Raw genomic sequence first — 20,371 nt, 5'->3', positions numbered from 1 at the left:
GGATCAAGAGGGCGCGGGGCACCAGCGAAGACCCGAGGGAGGATGGAAGGCTCCAGTTGAGGATCCGAGAGGGGCCACGCCTTGTGTGGGCTGCATGGGACGAGGATTATGGAGGAGGGGAGAAGGCGGAGCCAGGCCGTGCCCACTTTGTGCCTCTTTACTCTGTCAAGTAGACTGCCGGAACCAAGGGAAACTAGAAGAGCGCGAGGGAGTTTAGCTGCGCTTGTTAAATGCCCGTGGCTTTGTAGATGGAATAAAGAAAAATAAGAGCTAACATTTAGCCGGAGCTTCCCGTGTTCCAGGCCCTGTTATGTACTTTACAAGGATTGTCTCATCCGGTGCTCACAGCAACCTCATTTTTTTAGATATGGAAACAAACCTGTAGTGACTCGCCCAGGGTCACACAACTAGCTAGTGCTTGAACTTGGATTTGAACACAGGTCTTCCTGATGCCACGGCCAGAACTCGATCCACTGCATAGGGAAACTCTGAGGGTCTTCCCTTCCCAAATTGATTCTTTTGTGAAGACAAACCAGGCCGTCTTTGCCTCAATTCTTACCAAGCTTTTGATTACTGAATGGGTGTTGCCTTGGACAAACTGAGACCTGATAAAGGCTAAGGTCTCCCACTTCATCGAGAGCCATCAACAGCTGCCCTGACCTGTGTCTTGCCACTGGACTCTGGTGAATTTGGAGGAGAATGTGAGGCTGAAGACTTTGCAGGGCTCTGCCTCACTCCAAGCCAGTTTACTTGCAAGTGTAGAGATCAGCCTCCTGATGTTATTGATCCTCTTCCAGATGGAAGGACAAACAACAATCCATTGTACCACCAGCTGCCCCTACTTTCTCTCTTAGTGTTGAAAGAACTGAGGGATGTGATTGCTGAGCCATTGCCTGCGATTTTTGAAAGATCACAAGAGGAAAGGAACAAGAGGAGAAACAGAAATGTTCAAATTTTCAAAAAGAGAAGAGAATAGAACCAGGAAATTGTAGTTGCAGTGTTGTTCCGTCCTGTTCAATACTTCCTGACCCTATATGGAGTCTTCTTGGCAAAAATGCAAGAGTTCTTTGCCATTTCCTTCTCTGGCTCATTTTAGAGGTGAGGAAACTAAACATTAAACACGTTTAAATGACTTGTCCTGGGTCACAAAGGTATTAAGGGTTTAAGGCCAAATTTGAACTCAGTCCTGCCGACTCCGCTCTATCAACTATTCCACCCAGCTGTTCTCATAGGCTCAGTGAGTGCTTTTAGTCCCTAACAAAATTCTAACTTCTATTTTCAAATGTTATTGATGTGTCTATTGTTACATTGTCTCCCCCTCCCAAATATATTTTTCCCCTCCCCTATACAAAGAATCATCCCTTGGATTATAACAAGGAATAAAAGAGAAAGCAGTTCAAGAAATCTCATCTAAATCTTGATTGATGCAGACACTGTAATTCACATTCCACTAATACAAGCCACCACGCCTGCAAAGAGAGGAAGAGGAAGAATTCAGAAAGAAGGGAGGGGGAGGGTGTGTCTTCCCTTACTAGTCAGAGATATTCTTATTTTGAAAATCACAGAGGCAAGAATTACTGCATTTGACAGTACTTATTCCTTGAGGAGAAAGTGGCCCCAGGCAAATTAAAAGGTAGTCAGATTTACAAAATGTATTATATTAAATGCGTTTATATCACAACATAATTTTACTGCAGATTTTTATTTTCAATGAGATGAAAGGGAAATAATTGAAAATGCCTTCTCACTTCTGACATCCTTTTCTGATGCATTACTCAAGTAGAAGTTGTAAAATACAAGAGTTTGCTTACCTCTTAAGTGATAAATATGTATTTATTTCTTTATTGTTTCCTAGATCAGAGAATATGGGTTTTTTTCCTCAAAACTGCAGGGTTTTTAAAAAATCTTTCAAAAGATATATTTTAAAAAAGCAAAAACCTATATTTACTTTGCTGCATTGTGATTCCAAGAAATAAAACTCCTTCACTCACCTTCATTTATCTGAAACAATATTTTATGTGTATTTTTTCCTATATAAACTTTTCCTAATATACTTCAGATATGTTTGCTGTCTCTGAGTATGTTTGATTATATCCTATACCATCAAGATATAGGCAGTGTGATTTTTCATTTAGATGTACAAATTTATTTGAAAATTATTTTTGGCAGAATGTAAATTTGCACATAGGCCTTAGGATACTTTTAAAGTTAGGAAGAAAAAGTGCTTAAGGTAAAATTTTGATATAATGTATATTCATATTAAATTTATCAGGATATATCTGAAAATATATTATTAATACCCGATAACAGGATATGAGAATATATACTTTGATGCTATAAATTCTTTTACTTTAAAATCAAACTACAAAAAAAGAAAACAATCATGTGGAGAAGAGAGTGGACATTTCCTATTTGGTCCGAGAAATGCCAAAAGCAGGAGCAGTGGGTAATGGTGCAAAGTGGTCAATTTAGGCTTCAAGACAAGAAATCTTCCTAATGGTTGTAGCTGTCCAAAAGGTGGATGAGGGCAGCTATGTGGTGCTGAACCTGGAGTCAGAAAGACAAGCTCAGATCTGGCCTCAGAGACTTCCTAGCTGGGTGACCCTGGGCGAGTCCCTTAACCCTTTTGCCTCCGTTATCTCATCTGCAAAATGAGCTGTAGAAGGAAATGGCAAACCACACTAGGATCTCTGCCAAGAAAACCCCAAATGAAGTGACAGAGAGGTGGTTGTGACTGAAATGACTCATTAACAAGAGCAAAAAAGTTAGATTAAGTTACATTGAGAGTTAGTGGTGGATTTTCTCTCCATGGAGGTCTTTCAAGCAGAGACTGAACTACCTACCATTTGTCAGGATCCCCAGGCCAAGGACACTCCTCTCTCTTTATTTTTAGGAGACACCTTGTTTTCCAGGGCTGAGGCTCAGCAAGCAAGCTGTGTCCTGAGCTTGGCATAACAACAGTCCTTTGTGCTCACCTTCTGGATGAACTCTTTGGCAGCTAAATCACAGAACTGGAGGTCCCTGAGCTGGGGCAAACACCAGTAGGAAGCAGGTCCCAGTCGTGAAGCCCTGCTATGTATGGACTTTTTGTCACTGGGTAAACTTGCCTCTTTGTTGGGTCATACCCCACTGCTGCTGTTACAACTCACTGCTTGATTCTTTGTCTAGCCACAGCTATATACATCAAGGCTTAGCCTCTATGCCTTGGGTCTCCTCAGGCCTAGGGCAGACCCCAGCATGTGTTTGGTTTCTTTCCTCCAATGGAATAAAGAAGGCCTTTTGCCTAGAACCTCTTGTTTAAAGTTGCATGAACATGACCTTTGTAGTTCAGATATATTTTAGTTGTAAGGATAGTGTTCAAACAGTGGGAGTGAGCAAAGAAGTGTGGTAGGAATTCTTATGACACGTTTAAGAGACAGTGAATGAACAGTTTGGACTAGAGGAACAGTAGAGTTTTGTACACAAAAAGTCCCAAGCCATACTTTCTCCCCTCCTTCTGAAGCACAGGTAGCCAATACCTTTTGAGCCTGAGGAGATGAAAGGGCTGGAAAGTGAAGTGATTCTGTTTTGTTAAGCATTAAGGGCAACACACAGGGTCTGAATATTCTTCATGCTGTGACAGGGGACCAGTGAAGAGGAGGGTCCTATGTCATTGGCCTTAGTACTGGGCAGCTGATGTCCAGCTTTCCGTGCAAGGGCCATCCTGCTTTGCATGTTCCTATCCCCCATCTCTGTCCTGACTACTCAGAGCCCTTATTATCCAGCTTGTCTCTTCCAACCCCAAGAATCAGCACTGGTCAGAGCACAGCAAGGAGAGGGGTCAGCAGCTCAGCTCCTCTGCCTCCTACTGCTCTGGCTCCCGGGTAAGGAAGGAGCATATACAGTGGTCATGGGATCACAAACATGATTGGAGTCTCATTTTTATATCATTCAGAGCTCATTTGTGAGCTTTCTTCTCATTCACTTATTAAAGTTATTAAAATTGTTTGTTTAATGTCTTCCTCTGAGTGTACGATACTTCGAGTCAAGCAATTATCACTGGTTTTTCTTGAAAGCCAATGAGTTTTGGTAAATTTTGTTTTGTTTCTCATTTTACATGCCAGAAGAGATTGTTATGACTCAGTCTCGTGTCTCCTCCTCTGTATCTCCAGGAGAGAATCACCATGTCCCGCAGGGCCAGTCAGAGTATGCACCCTAGCTCATCCAGCACACCCAGCCTGGCCTCTGGGGTCCCTGATGGGTGCAGTGGCAGTGGGTCTGGCAGAGATTTCTCACTGACAATCAGCAGAGGTGAAAATGTTGTGGTCTTCTACTGTCAGCAGTGGGGTCAATACCCTCCCACAGCATGCCATCATTGTACATAAGCCTTCCCAGGCAGTTTCAGCTCAGGGGAGTAGCTGCTTCCTCCAACGTCCCCCAGGGAAAGGAAGCCACTGCATTGTGTTCTATAGTGAGCTGGGCTGAGAATCCTGCATCTCACTAATGCATTGTTGGTGGAGTTGGGAACTAGTCCAACCGTTCTGGAGAACAATTAGGAACTATGTCCAAAGGGCTATGCAAATGTGCACACCCTTCGACTCAGCAATACCACTACTAGGTCTGTATCCCAAAGAGATCAAAGAAAAGGGAAAAGGACCTATCTGTACAAAAATAATCATAGCAGCTCCTTGTTTCAGGATCTCCCAGGGAAGAGAAGCCATTGTTCTGTGTTCTGGAGTGAGCACAGACAGAAGTCCTCATCCCACCGTGCCTTAGGAAATTCATTCATTGGGATAATCTCCATCCCATAAGATCTCATCACTTTTGGGATTCCACTGAATAACTCACTTAGCTCTCTCTTTGGAGGGTGGGGCCCTGAACTCCATTTCTCCACTTAAGAAGAGAACCTGGCTCAGACATTGCTTCATTTCTCACCTGTACTAATTTGGAATTTCCTGACTGAGTTCTCCACCAGGTCGCTGCATAGGGTACCTTTCCCACAAACTTCTGCTTTTCAGCTGTTTTTTCTCTTTTGCCTTCTATTACATCGAAGGGCTGCTAGGTGGGGCAGTGGATAGAGCACTAGGCATGGAGTCTGGAAGACCTGAGTTCAAATGCTGCCTCAAACACTTGGTGTGTGACCCTAGGCAAGTCACATAACACTGTTTACTTCAGTTTCCTCATCTGTAAAATGAGCTGGAGAAGGAAATGGCAAACCACTCCAGCATCTGTGCCAAGAAAACCCCAAATGGGACAGGAAAACTCAGACACAACTGAAAAGTGACTGAACAACAATATGAGATTGAAAATTCCTTGAAGTCAGGGCTGTCTTCTTCTTTATATTTATACCCCCTGCTTATTACAGGGCCTGGCAAGGAATAAGTGCTTCGTGAAGACTGATTGATTGATTTTAGTCCCCACCTTCCTACCTCAGGAATTCACACACCACCTTCTACAACTAAGGCAGTGCAGAGAGGTAAAATGGTAATGTGGGACATTCAGGGAAATGTAGGATTTGCTAATATTGAGAATTTGCTTCAAATGCTTTATTCTGGATCTCCATACTTACATTGGGGGAGGTGAAGCATTAGCTGATTTTGCAAGGATGACAAAGGCTTAGTTTTTTACCCAAAGATGTTGTACTTTACAGGCAAGGGTCTACCCAGCATCATGGTAACAGTCATAGGCAAATTCTGTGTGATCGAAAAGATGGGAAAATGTCACTTTTAGCAAATGTCCTCCTCAATCCAAACCTTGAAAAGGAAGTAATTTTGTGCTAATAACAGCCAAATTAAAGTTGATTACAAAAGCTAAATAGAACTGTCAGAGGAGGTAAACAGCCTATGAATTAAGGATGGAGAACTCTAATACTTAGGGCTCTAACTAAACACATCTCAAGTGCACACACAAGCCATGGAGAGCACAGGGAAAATCTCAGATTTGTGCCTGAGGGCCACTCAGAAGCACACACTAGAGTTAATCAGTCAATAGGAATTCATGTAGCCACCTATTATGTGCCAGGCACTGTGCTTAATGCTGGAAATATTTTATTGGGCTTGACATATAGGGGAAATCAGAAACCAGCTGGGATCAATCCAGTCACTGAAAAGGTTACTTAGGGAAAGGGGTCTGTCATCTCCCTATCCCCTAACACAAGAAGGCTGAGGCAGTATTTTAGAGAAGCCTTGAGTCTGTGCATTAGTGGGAGGAGAGAAGATAAACTACACAAAGAGATCCTAAAAAGAGAAGGAAGAATGAATAAAACCCAAAAGTAAAACAAAAAACATGCTTAAGCAATTGAAAGAAAGGGAATTAATAGTGTCAAATGAAAGGCAGATTTTTGGATTCCTTAGAGATGATAGAACATCATTTAGAAAATCCAGGATCTAAAGAGAAATAAAATTCAAACAAGAGAAATGAATTTGTGTTAGCAATTAGAGCCTCCATGCAGCAATTAGGGCTTTGCATAAGGAACTCTGTTACTTTTTAATTCTTTTCTTTGCTCTCAAAAAAAAAAAAACTTCCTTTGATTTTGCTGGGAGTTCCAGTTGAGCGTATGTTCAACCTGCATTTTTACTTTGAGGCTTTGTTTATACTTGGGTTCACATCTTCTGTATTTGCCTTGAGCTTCCCTGTCCCCACAGTAACTTTTTATGGTCAGGTTCTTTTTTATGTTGTTTGTTCATTTTTCTAACTTACCTCTTGACTTTGGACTTTATGTTAATGTTAGGCTCTACTCACCTGTGGGGAGGGGAGAATATCTGGTGTGAGCTTCTGTCTTTTATGTCCTTCTGCTGCTTTCACAGCCAACACTCCCTCAGTTTCCAAATTTTTACCCACAGAAGGAGAAGCTACCCATATTTTTGGACGTATTATTCCTTTTCTTTTTCCTTTGATCTCTTTGGGGTGTAGACCTAGTAGTGGTATTGCTGGATCAAAGCATATGCAGAGTTTAATAGCTTTTCAGAGTTCAAAATTGCTTTCAAACATGGCTGAACCAGTTCAGTTTCACCAACAATGCAATAATGTACATCTTCCCACAGCCCTCCTGTTGTGCCAAAAAAAAGCGTGCGAGACCGGGATATAAATTTGGTTGTGGATTTATTCAAGCGCTTGACTGTTCGGAGTAATAACTCAAATCAAAAAGCCTGGAGCAGGGGAAGAGACAGGGTACTTAAAGGGAAAGAACACAATTTGATTTCCGTGGAGATGGGGACACAAACAGTGGGGTCCGTGGAGATGGGAGTAAAAACAGTGGGGTGATATTTGGGAGTCTATTTGCCAAGAGAAACCCAGGACCTATATGAACATAACTATGAAACACTTTTCACACGAATAAAATCAGATCTAAATAAATGGAAAAATATCACTTGCTCATGGTTAAGCCGAGCTAATATAATAAAAATGACAATTTTACCTAAATTAATCTATCTATTCAGTGCCATACCAATCGAACTACCAAAAAATTATTTTACTGAGCTGGACAAAATAATAACAAAATTCATTTGGAAAAACAAGAGGTCTAGAGTGTCTAGGGTATTAATGAAAAGACATGCTAGAGAAGGCGGCTTAGCCACACCAGATATTAAACTGTACTACACAGCAGTAGTCATCAAAACTGCCTGGTACTGGTTAAGAAACAGGGGTGTGGATCAGTGGAATAGGATAGGTACACAAGTAGGAGAAATCAACAAGTTTAGCAATCTACTCTTTGATAAACCCAAAGAGGCCAGCTTCTGGGCTAATAATTCACTATTTCACAAAAACTGTTGGGAAAATTGGAAAATGGTAGGGAAAAAACTGGGCATAGACCAATATCTTACACCATATACCAAAATAAATCAAAATGGGTTCATGATTTAGGAGTAAAAGCTGATACTATAAGTAATTTGGGAAAGCAAGTAATAGTTTACTTATCAGATTTATGGAAAAGTAAAGAATTCATAACCCAACAAGAGATAAAGAGGATTACAAAATGCAAAATGGATAATTTTGATTATGTCAAATTGAAATGTTTTTGTACAAAAAAAGCCAATGCAACAAGAATTAGGAGGGAAGCAGAAAACTGGGAGAAAATCTTTGCAACTAGTATCTCTGATAAAGGCCTCATTTCTAAAATATACAGGGAACTGAGCCAAATATATAGGAATAAAAGCCATTCCCCAATTGAAAAATGGTCAAAGGATATGAACAGGCAGTTTTCAGAGGAAGAAATTAAAGCTATCTATAGGCATATGAAAAAATGCTCTGGATCACTACTGATTAGAGAAATGCAAATCAAAACAACTCTTAGATACCACATCTATCCTGTCAGATTAGCTAAAATAACAAAACAGGAAAATGATAAATGCTGGAAAGGACGTGGGGAAACTGGAACATTGTTGCATTGCTGGTGGAGTTGTGAGCTGATCCAGCCCTTTTGGAGAGCGGTTTGGGGCTATGCCGAAAGGGCTATAGATATGTTCATACCCTTTGACCCAGCAATACCACTTCTAGGGTTGTATCCCAAAGAAATCACACAAGCGGGAAAAGGACCCATATGTACAAGGATATTTATAGCAGCTCTTTTTGTGGTAGCCAAGAATTGGAAATCAAAGGGATGCCCATCAATTGGGGAATGGCTGAACAAGCTGTGGTATTTGAAGGTGATGGAATACTATTGTGCCATAAGAAATGGGGATGATGCAGACTTCGTAACAACCTGGAAAAACCTACACGACATAATGCTGAGTGAGCGGAGCAGAGCCAGGAGAACGTTGTGCACAGCCACAGATATATGGATTCCATGAGGACCAACCCTGACATACTACGCTCTTCTCAGCAACCTGAGGTGCAAGGACAACTCCAGGGGACTCACGATGGAGAATGCTATCTTCACCCAGAGAAAGAACTGTGAAGTTTGAATATAGATCGAGGTGCACTACATGCTCGCCTTTTTTGCTTCTCTTTTGTTTTTGTTTTTGGGTTGTTTTTTTTTTTTTTGGTTCTGTTTCTTCTTTCTCATGATTCATTCCATTGGTCATAATTCTTCTCCACAACTTGACTAGTGCATAAATTAATTCAGTGCGAAGTTATACATGATAGTTATATGAGACTCCATGCCATCTTGGGGATGGAGGGGGGAGGGAGGGGAGAAAATCTGGAACTCAAAACTATGTAGAACCGTGTGTGGTAAACTAAAAATAAATAAATTTAAAAAAAAACAGTGGGGTGAGCTGGGGCAAGATGGAGAAACTGGAGAGGGGGACAGGGCATAACACTCCAGAATTTGTCATTTGCCTTTTTTGTCAATTTTATGCATCTGATGGACAATGTTTCCATCAGTGTTACTTCTAGAATGCAAGACTTGAAGAGTCAGAAGAGGGTATTGGTATGGGGGTTAGGGTAAACAGTTAAGAAAATGGTCTCTCAGAATGGAGTATGGAATTCTTGACTGTAGCAGTAATGATCAAAAGCAGTAACAATGGGCTCTTGGTCAGGGATTCACAATGTGACTTGGTAGAAATATCTGTGTCCAATGTGCCACAAACTTAAAAAGGATGGCAGTGAAAACCAACTGTTTACAATGCACCTTTGGAAATTTTATCAAGTGTAACTTGAAGGAAAGAAAAGTAATAGAAGCAATGCTGAGTAACCCATATTCCAGGAGACTAAAGCCAGGAAAGGATCCAGCAATGAAACCCACAGCCTGAAATGTGGCTATGTAAGTGCACAAAGCACATCAGAGAAGAAAGGGAAACTAGAAGCCTTAACACAATCAGGCAAATTCAGCCTTGTAGGTGTGACTGAGACTTGATAAAGTGGGACTCATAACTGAAATCAAATATTCTTCTCTCCCTCCTTCTGCCTCACAGGTCCATGCCTGCTCTTGTTTCTTTCTCTACTTCCTCAGTCCCTCCCTGTTTACCCAGTTCATCACCCTGACTGTGGGTTCATGTTGTCCCCCCGCCACCCCAGAGTCTGACCCCACAGGCAACCACACCATCTCTACATTGTGCTATCACTTGGAATCCCTTGCCCCCATGTCCCATTACAAGTGATGCCTCCTGAAATCCTGGTTTGCTGTTACCTCCACTATCTGCCTTCCCAAAGTCATAGGAATTTCCTGTGCCATTTATTTAATGCTACTGAATCTGAGGTCCCTGCCTGCCTCAGCCCTTGGCCATGGTTCCAAGACAGATTTCCCTCCCCCACTAACAGCCTGGAGAATGATGATGTTGTACATTACTCGTGTCAACAGGACTCCACCAAATCTCCAACAACGCTCCAGTATTCATTCATTCAATAAACACTTATCAATAGCTACCATGTGCTCTTTAGAGCTCCCAGTAAAATGAGGTGCAACTGGTAAACGCTTTTGTACAAACAGGATATGTACAGGATAAACGGGAGTAACCTCAGAGGGAAGGAGCCAGGATGAAGGGGAGCTGGGACTTTAGATGAGACTTGAGGGAAGTCAAGGAACATTTGATTTGCCTATTGGGGAGGGGTAGGAGGGTGTATCAGCAAGGCGATAACCACAATGTAGATGCTAACTGTCAATATGCCTGTATAGTTCTGTATCACAAAACATAAGAGGTGTATTCATTCATATGTTTTCTATAATTTTTAATAATAAAAAAATTCTACCTCTATTGGTAATATATTATTTTCATTTTTTGTTATTAATATTGTTTATTGTTTTCTTAATATTAAACTAATACAGCAATCATAGGATGAATCTATGCTACTCATAAAAATGATCCTTGTACTCTTTTGGGGGGCATTCTTGCTAAGATTTTACTTAAAAATTTTGCATCAATGTTCATTAGGGATATTAATTTCAGGTTTTGTTTCTCCATTGACTCTTCCTATGTCTCGAGTCCATGTTTATGTCACAGAAGGAGTTTTGTAAGACACTTTCTTTGCTATTTCTGCAAACAACTTCTGTAATTTTGGAATTAATTAATTTTGAATGTTTGATAGAATTTGCTTTTTTTTTTTTTTGCTTTTGGGCAGGGCAATTCGGGTTAAGTGACTCCCCCAAGGTCATACAGCCAGTACATGTGTCATGTCTCCAAGGCCGAATTTGAACTCAGGTCCTGCTGACTACAGGGCCAGTGCTCTACTCACTGTATCACCTAACTGCCCCAAGAATTCACTTTTGATTACATCTTATCCTACAGCAGCCATCCTCACCTCCCCACTCTGACCCCATTAGGAGTCATTTATGCCTTGTTCAATTTCTTCCTCTGAGACTGGGTTGTTGAAATTTTCTGTTTCTTATCCTGTTAATTTGAATATTTTATATTTTTATAAATGTTTATTTCCTGTAGATTGATGTGTTTGACATATAGTTGGGCAAAATAAATTTTTTTCTTTTTCTTTTAATTAATAAATTGTACAAGATTTCGAGTTATAAATTTTCTCTCCCTTCCTCCCCACCCCCTCCCCAAGATGGCCTGAATAATTTCTAATAAAATCCTTTATTTCTTTAATATAAATTAATTTCCATTTTTGTTAATGATAATTTAAGCCCCCTTTCTTCTTTTAAATCAAATTTGCCAATAGCTTATTGTAGTATGAGGGCAGAGTTTATAATTTCAAAGAGGTTCATATATATGTCTGAAAGGTTCGGAACCGCCAGATATAAGGAATTCTCAAAGTAAGAGGCAGAAGAATCAAAGCATATATTTAGGCTCCATAGTAACAAACCCATGAACCAGCATCCCCATTTTGATATTTTGATCAAAAGCTTCCAGGCCCAATAAGTCCGCCTCACAAGAGTAACCAGGAGGCCACAGAGAAGCATGATGGTATAAAGCAAAATCATATACATGCTTCTCCTCTATAGTAAAAAGATTACCCACTGGCCTCAAGTCCTTTTTCAGCACTCCTCAATTCACACATAGGTCAGCTCTGCTACCGGCAGCTCCTGCTTCAACTTCAGCTGTAGCTGTAGCAGCCTCTGGCTCCAACAGAAGCTGCTTTTAACCATCTGGCTAGCAGCTTCTGCAGGGGTGTAGCCAGCACGCCGGGGAAGCACAGGTTCTTTCGATCTGCTTAAGCAAGGTGAAGGGGTTGACCAGGAAAGCACAGGTTCTTTTGATCTGCTTAATCAAGGGAAGCAAGGTGAAGGGGCCAACAAGCTTACTTTAATCCAGCATTCAGTCAGTTCAGGGGAAAAAACCAGCACCCCGAACTTCAGAACATTCATTTAATTCAGGGGAAAAAGCCAAACTATTCAAGGGCACTTGTTGACTAAGTGCTAAGGAGCCCATTTTTGGTTACCAACACACTTATTTACTTGATTGTTTTTCCCCTGAAATGTTCATAGTTTTTTCTGTTTATTCATTTTTTTACTTTCAATTTTCTTAATGTCTAACGTAATTTCAGCATTTCTGTTTGGGTATTTAATTAGCATTTAAAAATTTGACAGTTTTATTTTTTTGCTTTTTACTTACACATCAAATTCATTAATATGTCAGTCAGTCAACTGTGATTTTTTAAGCTCCTACTATGTGCCAGGCACTTTGCTAAGTGCTGGGGAGACAAAGCAAGGCATGAACACACAGTCCTCGTTGCCCATAGTTCTGCCCTTTGCATCAAACAAGGCAAGGCTAATCCTTTTTTCCCCCATATAATAGCCCTTCAAATACTTGTGTAGCAAGAAATTGGATTAGAGCCCAACCACAAAACATAAAGGCAATGCTGCCACCAGCCTCAGAACCCATTACCTGGAAGCCCTTGGATGTTTGGATTTAAACACTGATCATTTACAAAAATGTAGCTAGTACTTCTGTAGTGGTGTAGTCATTTCATTTTATCCTCACAACAAAGATTCTGTTATTATCCCCATTTTTCAGATTTTTAAAGAATCTGAGACATTTATAAATAAGTGACATTTCATGTTTGGCAAAATGCAGTACAGAAAGGAGAACCAGGTACAATCGGCAGGTAAGAGAATTTAAAACAATCAAAAAGGAGGTTCCCTGGGGTGTCAGGAGTTCCTCTGCCTATGCTGATTTTTTTTAATTCTCCATGCCCCAAAGAGTCCCTAAGTGGGTCCCAAAACTTAACCCAAACTTCTCCAAGTCTGCTCTGTAATACCTTCGACAACCTTGAAGGTGGACAAGAAAGTTTTATCGCATTGAACTGGGAGCTGAGCACATTCCAGCTTGGGCCACACCAGCACAGGCAGGGTTGGAGTAAGCCTCAGGGGACTGAATCATTTGGCAGCTGTAGTGGTTTCCAGACTTCTCAATGCACAAACACCAAGGACAACATAGAAGGTAAGTGGGAAAACTCTGTTGGACCTGGGTGAGAGAGGAGTGTGGTCTGGCCCCAGCCCCAGGGCAGTGGAGGTGGCATTGGCAGCAGCAGGAGCACCAGTGGCTGTTTCTGGAGCTCCCGGCCCACAGATGGTGGGTGGATAGAGCACCTGATCAGACAGGGATTGCAGGGATCCCTTTACTGGCATTAAGGTGGGATTCTCTTGCTTTGCTCTGCTTAGATCTGGATCACAATACTACGTGGTGGTCCTGGGGTGAGGAGGAGTGGTGGTGTGACAGAGCTTGTGGCAGCAGTGGAGAGGGAATCCTCCTCACAGTTTCAAGGCAGGTAAGAATGCTTGTGGTCACTCACAGATCACAGCACAGGCCAGGAAAGGAGTAAACAGCTCTCCTTTGATCATACCACGTTGGAATAACTGAAAATTTACAGGCTCCTAGAAGAATTTCTGAAAACAACCACACAAAACCCCTGAAATTTGGGACAGGGCACCCTACACACTGGAAACAGAGACCTTCCTTAACAAAGAGCTAAAGAGTCAAGTAATTGGCTAGGAAAATCAGCAAACTTCAGGAAAATAATTGGACTATGGAATCATACTTTGGTGACCAGGAAGATCAAAACATACAACCAGAAGAAGACAACAAACTCAAAGCTCCTAAATCAAAAGCCTCCAAGAAAAGTATGAACTGGTCTCAGGTCATGGAAGCACTCAAAAAGGATTTTGAAAAGCAAGTTAGAGAAGTAGATGAAAAATTGGGAAGAGAAATGAGAGTGATGCAAGAAAATCATGAAAAATGAGTTAAGAGCATGCTAAAGGAGACCCAAGAAAATACTGAAGAAATAACACCTTAAAAAATAGGCTAACTGAAATGGCAAAAGAGGTCCGAAAAGCTAATGAGGAGAAGAATGCCTTAAAAAGCAGAACTGGCCAAATTGAAAAGGAGGTCCGAAAGCTCACTGAAGAAAATAATTCCTTAAAAATTAGAATGGAGCAAATGGAAGCTAATGACTCTATGGAAATGAAGAAATTATAAAACAAAACTAAAAGAATGAAAAAATGGAGGATAATGTGAAATATCTCATTGGAAAAAAGATCCAGGAGAGACAAGTTGAAAATTATTGGACTACCTGAAAGCCATGATCAAAAAAGGGCCTAGACATCTTTCAAGAAATTATCAAGGAATACTTCCCTGATATTCTAGAACCAGAGGGTAAAATAGAAATTGAAAGAATCCACTGATTGCCTCTTGAAAGACATTCCAAAAGAAAAACTCCTAGGAATATTGTAGCCAAATTCCAGAGTTGCCAGCTTAAGGAGGAAATATTTCAAGCAACCAGAAAGAATCAATTTGAGTATTGTGGAAACACAAGCAGGATAACACAAGAACAAGCAGCTTCTACATTAAGGGATTGGAGGGCTTGGGATATGATATTCCAGAGGTCAAAGAAGCTAGGATTAAAACCAAGAATCACCTACCCAGCAAAACTAAGTATAATACTTCGCGGGGGGGGGTAGGGGGGGGGAGAATGCACATTCAATGAAACAGAAGACTTTCATGCATTCTTGATGAAAAGACCAGAGCTGAATAGGAAATTTGACTTTCAAATACAAGAATCAAGAGAAGCATGAAAAGGCTGTTGTGTGTGTCCTTCGTTCTCAAAGAGGACTATTACATCAGGGAAATGATGACTTGCAGTTGACTTTGATTTGAGTGAAGGCGGGCTGTGCAAGGTCACCAGCCTCACACATGAAAAGGTAAACAGGAAAGAGAAAACATAAGCGACTTATTAAAGTTGAACTGTGTACATTCCTACATGGAAAGATGATATTTGTAACTCATGAGACCTTTCTCAGTATTAGGGTGGTTTGAGGGAAAATATATGCATGTATGTATGTGTATATATACATATATATGTATATCTGTGTGTATATACACACATACACAGAGGGCACAGGATGAGTTGAATATGAAGGGATGATATCTCAAAAATAAAATTAAGAGGTGAGAGAGGAATATATTGGGAGAAAGAGAAAGGGAGAGATAGAATGGGGTAAATTATCTCCCATTAGAGAAGAAAGAAAAAGTTTTGAAAATGGAGGAGAAGGGGGAGAACTAAGAGTGAATGAGTGAACCTTACTCTGATCAGATTTGGCTTAAGGAGGGAATAACATATACACTCAATTGGGTATCTTACCCTACAGGAAAGTAGGGAGGAAGAGGATAAGGAGAGGGATGGGTGGTGATGATAGAAGGTAGGGCAGATTGGGGGAGGGGATAGTCAGAAGCAAACACTCTTGAAAAGTGACAGGGTCAAAGGAGAGAATAGAATAAATGGGGGAGTGGGATTGGATGGAGGGAAATATAGTCTTTCGCAAAATGACTATTATGGAAGTGTTTTGCATAACTACACATGTATAATCTATATAGAATTGCTTGCCTTCTCAATGAGGCTGGATGGGGAGGGTAGAAGGGAGAGAATTTGGAACTCAAAGTTTTAAAAACAAATGTTAAAAATAGTTTTTACATGCAACTGGGAAATGACATATATAGGCAATGGCGTACAGAAATCTATCTTGCCCTACAAGAAAGTAAGGGAGAAGGGGATTGGGGGGGGCATTAATAATCAGAATGCATGTCATCTTGGGGTGGGGGGAAGGGGAGAGACAGGGAGAAAATTTGGAACTTAAAACGTTGCAGAAATGAATGTTGAGAACTAAAAATAATTCTAAAAAAAAAAGACCTCACTTCTGAAATATGTAGAACAAAACTTTATAACAACTCATTCCCCAACTGACAAATGGTCAAAGGATATGAACAGGCAGTTTTAAAAAGAAGAAATCAAAGCGTTCCTTGGTCATATGAAAACATGCTCTAAATCTAATGATTAGAGAAATGCAAATTAAAACAACTTAGAGATACTGCCTCATACCTATCAGATTGGCTAATATGACAGAAAAGGAAAACAATAAAGATTGATAGGAGGGGAATGGGGAAAAACTGGTATACTAATCCACTGTTATTGGAGTAATGGACTGCTCCAATCATTCTAGAAAGTAACTGGGCACTATTCCCAAAGGGCTATCCAACTGTGCATACCTTTTGACCCAGCAATATGTTTGCTAGGTCTGTATCCCGAAGAGATCAAAGGAAAGAGAAAAGAACCTCTATATACAAAAATATTTATAGCAGTTCTTTTTCCGGTAGCAAAGAATTTGAAAAAAAGGGTCACCCACCAATTGGGGAATGGCTCAACAAGTTGTAGTATATGATGGTGCTGATAGAACTCTTGTGTTCTAACAAATGATGTGCAGCATAGTTTCAGAAAAAGCTGGGAAGACTTACATGAACTGATGAAAAGTAAAGCCTGCTGAATCAGACCACTGTACACAGTAACAGCAATGTTGCACAATGATTACCTGTGAATGACTTGGCGGTTCTCAGCCATACAATAATCTAAGACAGTTCTGAGGGATTTATGATGAAAAATGCTATTCCCATCCCAAGAAAGAACTTATTAACTCTGACTCGAGATGTAATCATATTTATTCAAGCACATGGCCTGCCTTTCTATCAGTCTATGGGTGTTCTCATCAAGACCTACTGAAAGGTCAAACTAGGTCTGTCAAAGTCTACTCATTAGCCCATTTCTCAAACAATGGAATTCTGTATTTTGTGTCTTGAGGGTCAAGGGCAAGGTCTATCAACCAGTGAGTTTGTTTTTTTAATTTTGCCTCATCTGTATTGTCTGGGTATCAAGCACTACAAAACTCAGGTGCTGGAGCAAGGGGGCATCTCAGATTGTGAGGAAAAGATGAGGTCCATTTCTTTAGAAGGAAACACAGACACTTTAATAAAGTGCCACTGGCTCAGAGCTCTGCCTCAGTTACTTTTATTGTAGGTTGGACAATTTTACACCTCATAACTTACACTGGAAATAAAATGCAAAGACACACAAATATTATAAGAAGCAGAGTTGAGCAATACAAATTCCCACATTGACTGTACCCCAAATTGAATGTCTCATCCCCGTACTTCTCACTGGTCCATTCATTGTCTCATGGAAGTGAGCAGCGTTCTTACTTATTGATATCCTAGAATCATGGTTGATCACTGTGTTAAGAGAGTTCTTCAGTTCTTCAGTATGTCACAGCATTGATTATTATAGTATAAATTCCCTCATTCATCTCTGCATCGCCCCCATTTAAGTTCTCCCAGGATTTCTTTAGAACTGCCTCTTCATTTTTGAAGAGAAAAATAATATTCTATTACCTCAACATACCATAATTTTTCTGTCTTTCCCCAATCGAAGTATCCCCTCCCCCTTTATTTTCCAGTTCTTTGCCACTACAAAAAAAACTGACACAAATATTGAGATTTTGTCTTTTCCCTCTTTGAGCTCTCTGGGATCCAGTCCTACTAATGAATCAAAGGTTACATAAAGGTTAGTACTTCCTTGGGCATAGTTACAATTTGTTTTCCAGAGTAACTGGAGCAATTTACAATTCTCCCAATGGAGAATCAGTGGGTCTATTTTCCCACTACTTTTTTGTCAACTTAAACAATGCAATGGGTATGTCCTGTTCTGTTACTCTGAGCATTTTGCTTCTCATGATTATTCATCCACTTCATTTAACTTGTTGGTTTTTTGTCATAAAATTCAACAAAATACTTCTGAAAAATATTCTTTATTTCTTCATTAGTTGTCATTTTTCTCTTTTATACTTTGACACTAGTGGTTTGGTTTTCTATTTTCTTTTCAGTCAAGTTAGATAATGATTTATGCATTGTTTTGTTTTCAAAAAGCTGTAACTCCACCTTTTAACATATCGGTGTGGTTTTTTTTACTCAGTTTTGTTGATCTCTTCTTTTATGTTTCAATTTTCTATTTTGGTGTTTTATTTTAAAATAATATCTTATTCCCCCACCCCAACTACATGGATAACAATTTGAACTTTCTTTTTTTAAATTTGTAAGGTCCAAGTTATATCCCTTCCTCCCTTCCTTGCTCTCTGAGGTAGTCAGTAATATGCCATAAGTTACACGTGTGCAATCACATAAAACATATTTCTATATTATTCATTTTGTGGAAGAAAGCAGAAGGAAGCACGGAAGGAAGGAAATAAAGAAGGAAGGAAAAAGAAAGAAAAAAGAAATGAAAAAAGGAAGAAAGGAGAAAGAAAGGAGGAAAGAAAGAAACAAGAAAGAAAAAGAGAAAGAAAGGAAGAAAGAAAGAGGAAAGAAAGAAAGAGGAAGAAAGTAAGAGAGAAACAAAGAAAGAGAGAGAGAAAGAAAGAGAAAAAGAAAGAAAGAAGTTAGGACACTTCATCAGTTCTTCCTCTGCTTGCAGATAGTACTCTTCATTATAAATCCTGTGGGATTATCTTAGATCTGTGTATTAAGGACAATAGCTAAGTCATTCATGGTTGTTCATTATATATTATTTGCTCTTACTGTATACAATGTTCTCCTGCTTCTGCTCACTTCACCCTTCATGAGTTCATGTAAATCTTCCCAGGTTTTTTTTTAAATCATCCTGCTCATCATGTCTTATAGCACAAAAATGATCCATTACAATATAGTGCCAAACTTGTTCAGCCAATCTCAAATTAATATGCATTCCTTCATTTTCCAATTCTCTGCCACCACAAAGAGAACTGCTATAAATATTTTTGCAAAAATAGGTTCTCCCCCTGCCTCCACTTTTTTTTTTCTCTTTGGGCTACAGACATAGTAGTGGTATTGCTGGGGCAAAGAGTATGAACAGTTTTATAGCCTTTTGGCATAGCTCCAATTTGCTCTCCAGAAAGGTTGGATTGTATAATTCACATCAAATTGGATTTCTGGAGGGGAGTGAGGAAATTTGGAACTCAAAATTTTTTTTAAATGGAGGGGTGTAACCAAGATGACAGTGTAAAGGCAGGGACTTACCAGGGCTCTCCTCCAACCACCCCACCCCCACCCCAAATAACTTTAAGTAGTGACTCTAACCAAATTCTAGAGCAGCAAAACCTAGAAAAAGATGGAGTGAAACAGTTTTCCAGCCCAAGAAAAATTAGAAGGTTGACAGAAAGGGCCTCTTGCACCAGAGTAAGAGTGGAACAAAGACCACTGCAGGCTAAGCAGCACTGGGTCTCAGTCCCAGGGTGAAGAGGAGCACTAGCACACTAGCTTGGGACCACAGGGGACCTGGGACCTGGTCACAGCTCCAGGGTAGAAAAGAGTGTTTGTGGTTATTCACAGAGCAGTGCATAGTACAGGACAGTAGTAAACACACTTCTCCCTAGATCATACCAACTTGGAAGAACTGAAAATGTACAGGTCCCTGGAATTACCTCTAGAAACAGCTGCACAAAAATCTTGAACTTTAAATGTTCTCCCTTCCCCAAAGAGTTTCTAAGCGGCTCCCAAATCAATCCACCTGGGAGGAAATTTAATCCAAACTGCTCCAGGTCAGCTCTGTACTACCTCCTTTGCTCACAACAGTCCTTGTTGCTACTGTGGGAGGGAGAAAGTTTAACTAAACTCTTCTGGGCTCCATTAGTGTCCTTGCTTCCAACAAAAGATCTTAAGGGATCATCTAAGAAAGGTCTGCTATTTTATGGATGAAGAGCTCAGAGAGGTAAAGTAGCTTGCTCAAGGTTCCATAGAGCAGTTGGTGAGAACACCATTCCCAATTAGCTCTTATCCTTTGAGAGGACACAAAAGAGGCAGTCAAGCAGGTTCAGGAATCACATAAAAGATCAGGGACTTCAGGTGTGGAAGTGGAATGGGAAAAGAGAAAGCTCTGGGCCAAAGGGCAATGGCCTCTAGATTTCTCAGGACAGAAATGTCTGCAAAACTAAAGTACAGGAAGGTAGGATTCTTCATAACAAGATGCTATGGGGCAGCTAGGTGGCGCAGTGAGTAGAGAACAGTCCCTGGAGTCAGGAGGACCCGAGTCCAAATCTGGCCTCAGACACTTGACACACTTACTAGCTGTGTGACCCTGGGCAAGTCACTTAACCCCAACTGCCTTCCCTTCTCCCCTCCAAAACAAAACAAAAAGATGCTATATCAGCCTTTTTTCCCCTCTCACTTCATTGTATTTTCTTTTGTGCAATTACAAGTAAAGATAGTTT

This window comes from Trichosurus vulpecula, chromosome 3 (genome assembly GCF_011100635.1).
Source record: "Trichosurus vulpecula isolate mTriVul1 chromosome 3, mTriVul1.pri, whole genome shotgun sequence".
In the NCBI taxonomy this organism is placed as follows: domain Eukaryota; kingdom Metazoa; phylum Chordata; class Mammalia; order Diprotodontia; family Phalangeridae; genus Trichosurus; species Trichosurus vulpecula.
This window is presented reverse-complemented; position numbering follows the sequence as displayed.